At 43.6% G+C, this 8,849-nt stretch overlaps 1 non-coding gene across 1 annotated transcript; it reads left to right on the forward strand.

Moving 5' to 3' along the window:
- The first annotated feature begins 529 nt into the window (after nt 1-529).
- Nucleotides 530-8,646, forward strand: LOC109778741 (uncharacterized). The gene is made up of 3 exons (XR_012184491.1): nt 530-1,538; nt 2,361-2,449; nt 8,141-8,646. It is a non-coding gene; the product is annotated as an uncharacterized protein (transcript).
- The last annotated feature ends 203 nt before the right edge of the window (nt 8,647-8,849 follow it).

An 8,849-nucleotide genomic window follows, 5' to 3' on the forward strand; every position in this document is an offset into this window, starting at 1 on the left:
TTTGTGTGTGTGTGTGGGGGGGGGGGGGTAGTGTAACAGCCTGAGACCGACGCTCCAGACGCCTTCCATGTCTTTCGTTGTTGCCGTGTGTTTTATTTGCTTGTTGCATTTTATCGTGGCATCATGTGCATTGCATCCGCATGTTTTAACAAACTTGTATCCGCTCGTAGTTGCCGCTTCTTTCTTGTCTCTGTTGACCTTCTCTCAGATTAACGGACCGCTCTCTTATCTCTCTCTCTCTCTCTCTCTTCTCTGAGCCCATCAAACCCCCTTGCCTCCATGGCCTTTTTTCAAACCCCTCGCGCGTGTCCGAATGCTTCCCCGAACCCGAACCACTCAGTCATGACCACTGGGTCTGGACCAAACCCAAACATCTCCAAATATCTTCGGTTTATTTATTAAACTCTCCTAACCTATTTATCTTGGACCGTCAGATTATGATCGAACAGACAATTTAGCCCTAACCATAACCCACTTTGGCATATATAGTCCACGCCTGATTTGTGGACAACCCTAAAAATCCTCCCCCTAGTCCCATCGGCGCTGCCGCCGGTCATCCACCCCTCTCCTTCCTCGGGATCCATCCCACATCCACCTTGTCTTTAGCCACCACTCTCTCAATCGGGATCCCTCCCGATCCACCCGCCTCTCCTCGATTTCAGCCACCGGCCAGTCGCCATCGAAGCTAGCCAACCAGCGTTCTCCTCTGGATGTCCTCCATCCACCAACCAGCAGCAGCAACACCTGCAGGAGAGAGCCAGGGGCTCGATCCCCTCCTCATGCCCGAGCTTCTCCAACCTCTGCGCTGTCACCAAGCTCCTCCCGCTTGCTCCTCCCTCCGTGGCGCCGCCACCACCGGCGACAAGAATCAGGCCATGCCCCCGCTTCCTTCTCTTTTCTTTAGTCTCTCTATATCTCTGTCTCTCAAACTCTCTCTTTTTCTATGTGTCCCACAGCACGCCATGGATGCACCAGCTCGACCCGCCATTGCCTCCCCTTCTTTGCTCCGGTCGCCATCACCAACGCCATCAGTGAGATGCAGCCAAGCCGCCGTACACCCTGCCTCTCGCCCGAGCCTTGCGAGTGGGCACGAGTACATGTGCTCGTCCGCGCCACCTCGACCTCGCCGGCAAGCAGCAGCCGCACCCGACCTCCTCCAACCCAGGCCTCCCCAGCCTCCTCGCCCAGCCGTGGCCGCGCCAGGCCCAGCAGCAGCTTGCCTAAGCCACGCCCAATCTCCTTCTCCTCAGGGAACTCGCCGGAGCTCCCATGGCCGACGCCTCAAACTCGTCTCCGTCGGATCCACGCCCGGTGCCGCGCCGAACCCATGCCTCCACCGCTGCTTCACTGCCTCCGCTCGCCGCCATCTTCTTCCCGGAGGTCCGCCGTCACTGCAAGTCCCGCCGCAGTTTCCGCTCCGTCACGGCCAGTTCGAGCGGAGGAGCAATCGCCTGTTCCCGTTGACCCGTCGTCCTCCACGTGGTCCGCCAGCCAAGCAGCTCCAAGGCCCAGCCGCTGGCCAGATCCGTCCCAGCGAGGTGAGGACGCGCCCAGCCCCCTCCCATGTGCACTGATGGGCCAGCCAGATTCAGCCCGTTCTGTTTTTTCCCTGCTGCTGCGATTTTAGCATTTGTCAAGAGTTTACATATTTGCAGTAAAACCCTCCATCTTCATGCATTTAATATCTCACAAAACTTGCATCGGTTTAAAAGAAACTATATATGTAAAATGCTTAGAATCTCATCTAGTTCCATAATATCCCACTTTTATCCATGTTAAAAGTGTTTAACCTTGTTGTTTCTTTAATTCACATGATTGACATGTTAAATGTAGCTCCGAATTAAATAAACTTTGTATGCAAATGGGGTAGAAAAATGAATAATTAACATGGTGACATTACTTTGCATGTTTAAGAACTCTAAAACTGTGTTTAGGGCAAAACAGTACCAAATTGGAATTATGTACATGGAGATTTTCCAAAATTGTTCATTGTTGTTTCCGGCCTCATTTAAACTTGCCTAGATAGGTAGTTTTATTATGCTTCACCTCTTGCCATGTTCATCAACATTTAATCTTGCCTCGTTCATAAACGAGGGCGAACTAATAATTCGAATGTGGTGTTTCGTCAATATGTAACTCGTTGCATATTGCGAACTAATAATTCCAATGTGGTGTTTCGTCAATATGTAACTCGTTGCATATTGAGCTCCACTTAATTTGTAGTATTGTTTGTTGCACTTTGCCATGCCGTGAGTCATCAAACCTGGCATGTATTATACTTGATTGTGCATCATGCTATGACTATGCTTGTGTGTTTACCATGTTGTTTACTTTTTTCCCGTGTTGCTTCTTCTCGATAGTTCCGGTAACGTTATGATTGTGAGGATTCGTTCGACTATGTTGGTTCGTCTACTTCAAGGACCCGGTCTTCTTCCTAGCGGGATTTCAGGCAAGATGACCATTATCTTGGATACGACTACTATCTTTAATTGCTAGTTGTCTCGATGCTATCGCTATGTCGTGCTACCTACCACTTGTTTATCAAGCCTCCCAAATTGGCATGATAGCCTCTAACCTTTTTCACCATTCCAGCAAACCGTTGTTTGGCTATGTTACCGCTTTGGTCAGCACCTCTTATAGAGTTTTTAGTTACAGGTGCAATGCAGGTTGTTCCATGTTAGCACATGGATATCATGAGATATCATAATATCTCTTATTTAATTAATGGATCTATATACATGGCAAAGGGTGGAAGGCTTGGCCTTTTGCTTGGTGTTTTGTTCCACTCTTCCTGCTTTAGTTTTCGTCATACCGGTGTTATGTTCGTTGATTTTGTGTTCCTAACACGGTCGGGGTTTATGGCCCCCCTTGACAGTTTGCTTTGAATAAAACTCTTCCAGCAAGGCCCAACTTTGGTTTTACTATTTGCCTAATAACAACTAAAATTTGCATAGGGGGTAATTAACCCGAAGATTCTTAATCAACAACCCCGGGCCAGTGCTCCTAATGAGTGTTGGTCCAAACTGGGTGATGTTCGGTGCCCCCTGGGCAACCAGAGTCTTAGCCAACCCGACGTCTAGCCCATCCGGTGTGCCGTGAGAACGAGATATGTGCGACTCCTATCAGGATTGTCGGTACATTGGGCGGTCTTGCTGGTTTTGTTTTGCCATTGTCGAAATGTCTTGTGCGTCGGGATTCCGAGTTTGATCGGGTTGTCCTGAGATGAAGATTTTCCTCTGCCGACCGTGAGAGTTAACTTGACACTAAACCCAAAGTAAAATACACCAACCGCGTGCACAACTGTGATCGTCTCTTTTTGAGTGAGTTCGGAAAGAGAACACGGTGGGGTTATGTTTGACTCGTAAGTAGTTCGGGATCACTTCTTGATCATTACTAGTTTGCGACCGTTATGCATAGTTTACTCTTCTTATTCTTGTACTCGTAAGTTAGCCATCATACAATGCTTAGTGCTTGCTGCAACCTCACCACTTATCCATTCCAGGCCCATTAAGCTTTGCTAGTCTTCATACCCATGATAATGGGATTTCTAAGTCCTCATGGCTCATAGATTACTACAACAACAGGTGTAGGTATAGTTAATGCGATGATCTGACGCGAGTGCGATGCATGCTTGTTGGAGTTCTTCTTTCACTTCTTCAATCAAGGGATAGGTTCTGGATCGGAAGCCTGGGATTAATAGGGTGGATGTCGTTCTTCTTTTTCGTTTGATTTCATCCATAGTCGGATCCTGCTCTTCTATATGGTGGTTGATATGTATTGATGTATTCATGTTGTAGCTTGTGGCGAGTGTAAGCCTATATCTGGTATTCTCATCTATTCAGTACATGGTATGTTGTAATGATATCCACCTTGCTATGTGCTTGAAATGCGGTTGTGCCCCAATCATGAATTCATCACGTGATTGGGATAGAATCACATCTTGGGCGCTACAAGTTAGTATCAAAGCCTTACCGACCTTAGGAGCCCCCTTGATTGATTGAACCGTTGTCGTTGTCAAGTATACAAAGAAAACTATTTTGAGTCTATTTATATATCAGAGAGTAGGAATTCCTTTTACTCCTTATCCTCTTCGTTGCTCTAGTGAGGAATTGTGACGTAGGTGTTTTCATTCCATTACTCTTCCCACTCAATTTTTTTTTAGAATCACATGGGTATTGTTGGAATCATTGCGATATCCATGGGACGGGAATTCTGTTCTTGGTGCCTATTGACATTTAGGGGTTGTGGCAGTGTCCCGGGGAGTTGAGCTCCAAGGTGTTTTCGTCACAGTTGTTATCGCTTCAGTTTCGGAATACCAGAGGACGTCGACATCGAAAACGGTTCTATACTCTTTGTGGTGAGAGTGGTTTGGCGCCACCCAGTACTGGGGAGAGCAATCAGATGTATTCTACAGCTATTATATCAGTTTTTTTGAAGGTCTGAGGTACACAGTTTCCGAGGTTCTTGGTTATGTGTTGAGGAGGCAGTACATTTGGAGCGTAGAATTCTGCTAGGAGTTGTGTGATGATATTTTGCTCCATGTACTTGTTGTACCGGATTGCATAACCGAGAATTTTGGGAGTTCATAGGTGGGAATTCAAGTAGTTACCTAGGTTTATCCTTCCAACAAATTCATGAGTGTTTATGTATTTGTTTCCGGCTTATTTTTGCAAGCCAAATCCTTTGTTTTATTTGAGTTGAGGTATTCGAGTTGCTTCTATGTCAAGTGTTGATTCCATACCTTTTCCTAAGCGGTGTTCTCATATTTTATGGAAGTGCTAAACCTTCTTGATCATCGAGATTATCATGACAATTCTTTTCCAACCGGTGCGCTTCCCTTCAAGATGATCCTATCTTTTCCCCCATTCTCTGTTTTCTCAACGGTATCCGTTCCATCCATCCCAAGTTGCATTTGTTTTTTTCCACCATCCCACCCTTTTCTTCAAGGACTTAGATTTCTTAATCAAGTATCCTTCTATTTATGTGAAGTTTCGTCATCCTTTTCTTCCAAGTTCATCCGGAGATTCTAGGTGAAGATGCTTGGGAAGCTTCAAGTTCATCATTCTTCGTTCTTTTTCTTCTCCCGGTGGACTAAATTCAAGCTTTCAGTGTCGATCATATCATTTCATTGGTTCACATGATTTCCATGTTGGAAGTTCTAATACAAGTCTCTCTTGTTTATTCACCTCTCTATATTCTTCTCCGGAGTGTAAAAGATATCTCAGAAAATTCGCGTTTCCATTCTCAATCCGTTCAAGTTATTTTGAGGTTGTTATCTCATTCAAGCCATTTAATTTAACGGGTGCAATCTGTCTTTTAAAAATCACTTCAATGGTGTATCATCGAACCCTAACCCACAAGTCTTTTCTCAGGATCTTACCCGACTCTTCTAAATTTTCCGGAGTTATTCCAAATCCTTTTGAAAGTTTGACGTAAGAATGAATTATCATCAGTCATATTCCTTCTCCAAGATCGCTTTCAAAACATTTTCATCGTTGGTTCAACATTTCTATTCTTCATTGTTCCGGAGTGCCTCAACAATTCATGGTGGTGTTTCTCATCATCATTCTCAATATTTGAAGACCGAAGAAGAGTTTTCCTCCAGACCTTGGTCCGTTCTCTTGAAGTTTCATGATTTCAAGCTTCATGCAATCCCCTCAAATTGTTTCCAATCGTGAGAAATTATTTTCATGACTGTCCCCAATCCTTTTCGTGAGTTGTTTCATTTCGATTCTTCGAAGGCCATCATTTCAAAAGATTTCTTCATTCTCATCTTTCAACTTCATTTCTGCAATTCTTCTCAAATCATGCCTCTTCGTTCGTCTCCATATTCTTCTGGTGCTTTGTTCAAGTATTCTTTAGTCGGCTCATGATCTCTTCGTTCACTTGTATCTACAATTCCCTCAAGTATATTCGTCATTTCAATTCTTCACGGTGATTCGTTCTCTTTTCTTCATTCGTTTTCAATTCTTACAGTGGTTCATTCAACATTCATCTTGCTTTATTAGCATATCATTTCATTCATTGTTTCCGAAATTCTACGATGACTCGTTGAAGACTTTCTGAAGTTTGCACTATATCTCTTCTTAATCCTTTTTAAGAAGAATAAGTGGTATGCCATATCCATTGCTTGTCACCAGGTTAAGTTGATGACAGATAAGCATAACATAATCCTTATTCTTATTCCTCAAGGTGATTCAATCCCTTCGTCTGGAGTTTGTTCATGTTGAAAATTTCCCATTTCCATGTTGTTGATCTTCTCTTTTTCCGGAGTTCCAAGTTGTATTGGTTATCTCATCACAAAGCTCCATCTAAATCATCGCAAGGTTTCATCTTGCTATTTTTTCAACCTTCACTTCCTTCATACCATTTCTTTTCTTACCGGAGTTCTTGATGAAGTTTCTCATGGTGGTTCATCAAAGATTTCTTCCATTCTCGAAGTGTTCATCAAGATTTTTGTTGGAGGATCTCAAGTATTCTTCTTCATGCATTTCGAAGTGCAATTCTGCTACCTTATCTTGAGGTGGTATTATGTCATTTCTTGACAATTTCCCTTCATGTTTCATGATTCACATGTTGTCAAGAATGACGTATTTTAAATCCATCAATCTCTTCGTTGGAGTTATCTTGGTAAAGATTTCACATAAAACATTTCCAAAGGAATGTTGCTATTTGTGGTGCTTATCAATGATCCAAGTTATTTTTTACCATCTTGGTGGAAGAAGTTTTTCATCTCTTCATCGATCTAAAGCAAGCAATTGTTTTCGTTAGTGGCAGAATTTCACCTCAAGTTTTGAGATGTTTCCACAAGCCCACGAGGACCATATGATTTGATTGTTGATTCTTCAACAACTCCGTTCAAGCCTTTCTCCTAAGGATGCTCTTTCAAATTCATTTACATTAGATGATGTTGTAGTCTTCTCTGTTCTTTTCATTCCATTCTTTCTTTTGTTCCGGAGGGATTGTGTTGCTGCTCTCTTCGAGGTATCATTCCATCTTTTCAAGTTCATGCCCAAATCCTTCTGTTTTCAAATGGAGTGCTGCCCAAATTCTTTCATTCTTATTCGTTGTAATCTCAATTTAACCGGAGTGGTTTCAAAGTCTATATTCTCCCTTAGGCTCTTGGTTCATGTCTTTCAACCTACAAGGTTCTCGTAATGTTTCTTGTTCCTCTTTTTTAATGTAGTGTTTTCAACTGTGTTCATCTCCATTGTATTCTTTTCTTGAAATTGTTTAACGTTGCAAGGTCTTCCTTTCACTCATTTGTCCAAGAAGCAACTTAATATTACCTCTTCTCTCCGTTTTTCGTCCTTAGATCTCGGGGCGAGACCTCTTGTAAGTGGGGGAGAGTTGTAACAGCGCGAGACCGACGCTCCAGATGCCTTCCATGTTTTTCATTGTTGTCGTGTGTTTTATTTTCTTGTTGCATTTCATCATGGCATCATGTGCATTACATCCGCATGTTTAAATAAAACTTGTATCCGCTCGTAGTTGCTGCTTCTTCCTTCTCTTTGTTGACCTTCTCTCAGATCAACTGGGCCGCTCTCTTCTCTCTCTTCTTTGAGCCCATCAAACCCCCTTGCCTCCATGGCCTTTTGTCAAAGCCCTCGCGTGTGTCCGAATGCTTCTCCGAAACCGAACCATGCAGTCATGACCAGTGGGTTTGCATTAAACCCAAACATCTCCAAATACCTTCGGTTTATTTATTGGACTCTCCTAACCTATTCATCTCGGACCATCAGATTACGATCGAACAGACGATTTAGCCCTAACCATAACCCACTTGCTATATATAGTCCACCCCTAGTCCATTTGTCGACAACCCTAAAAATCCACTCCCTTGTCCCATCGGCTCCGCCGCCGGTCATCCACCCCTCTCCTTCCTCAGGATCCATCCCACATCCAACTTGTCTTCAGCCACCACTCTCTCCATCGGGATCCCTCCCAATCCACCCATGATGAGGACATGGCTACCACAGTTACACCCATATCCCTGTTGTTTTACCTCTTGGAACAATTGCTAGAACTCGCATACGCCAATTCAATTATCAGGTACTTTCGTTTCTTGGTAATGTTTCTAGTGTTCATGAGAATATGGTGCTTCCTAACAAACATATATTTGTGTTGCTTGCAATTGAAGGGCCTAGCACGGACAAGAAGGATGAACATTGGAGCATGGTCAAGCACGGAGATGAAGGTGCATGCGAAGAGAATAAGAACGGAGGTTCAAGTAGAGATTTCCGGACTTTGAAGCCACAATGACGACATACAAGAAGATGGACAAAATATACAAGATGGCCTTTTATAAATTTCGTCCATAGCTTATTATTGGTGCTGCGCCACCTTATTTTTGGGCCAGGCCCATGTAATTTCAAAATACTACTTCATAGGCTGTTTTTAGAGTTCATATTGCAGGGGAAACGAACCGGGAGGTATTTTAGTCCCACCTTGCCAAGAGTGGACGAAATCCCCTCTCTTTTCCCCTATAAATATAGCCCTTAAGGAATCGTTTAGACTTGGGTTTTATTTAGTTAAAATTTAGTCATCACTGCAACTTCGTGTACTTCGTTTGTGTCCAACGACCAGACCAAGACCGCTTATGAAACCCCATTTTTATCAATATTTCATCCATATTCGCAGTATTCAGATTGCTTAATCATATTCTTGCTTGTTCTTTCATTGCTTGTAGGAATAGACCTTCATGGTCAGGTTGATCATGCTCCAGCGTGGTCAATAACCTCTCGGAGTTAGTTTAGCGATTGCTAAGGCGCAACGTCGTGCCCGTTTGTAGTCGGGTCGTCAAAGTCATGTCCACCAAATCGATAGTTATCATCTCATCGAAAGATCGG

The sequence above is a fragment of the Aegilops tauschii genome, chromosome 5 (genome assembly GCF_002575655.3).
Source record: "Aegilops tauschii subsp. strangulata cultivar AL8/78 chromosome 5, Aet v6.0, whole genome shotgun sequence".
Taxonomy (NCBI): domain Eukaryota; kingdom Viridiplantae; phylum Streptophyta; class Magnoliopsida; order Poales; family Poaceae; genus Aegilops; species Aegilops tauschii.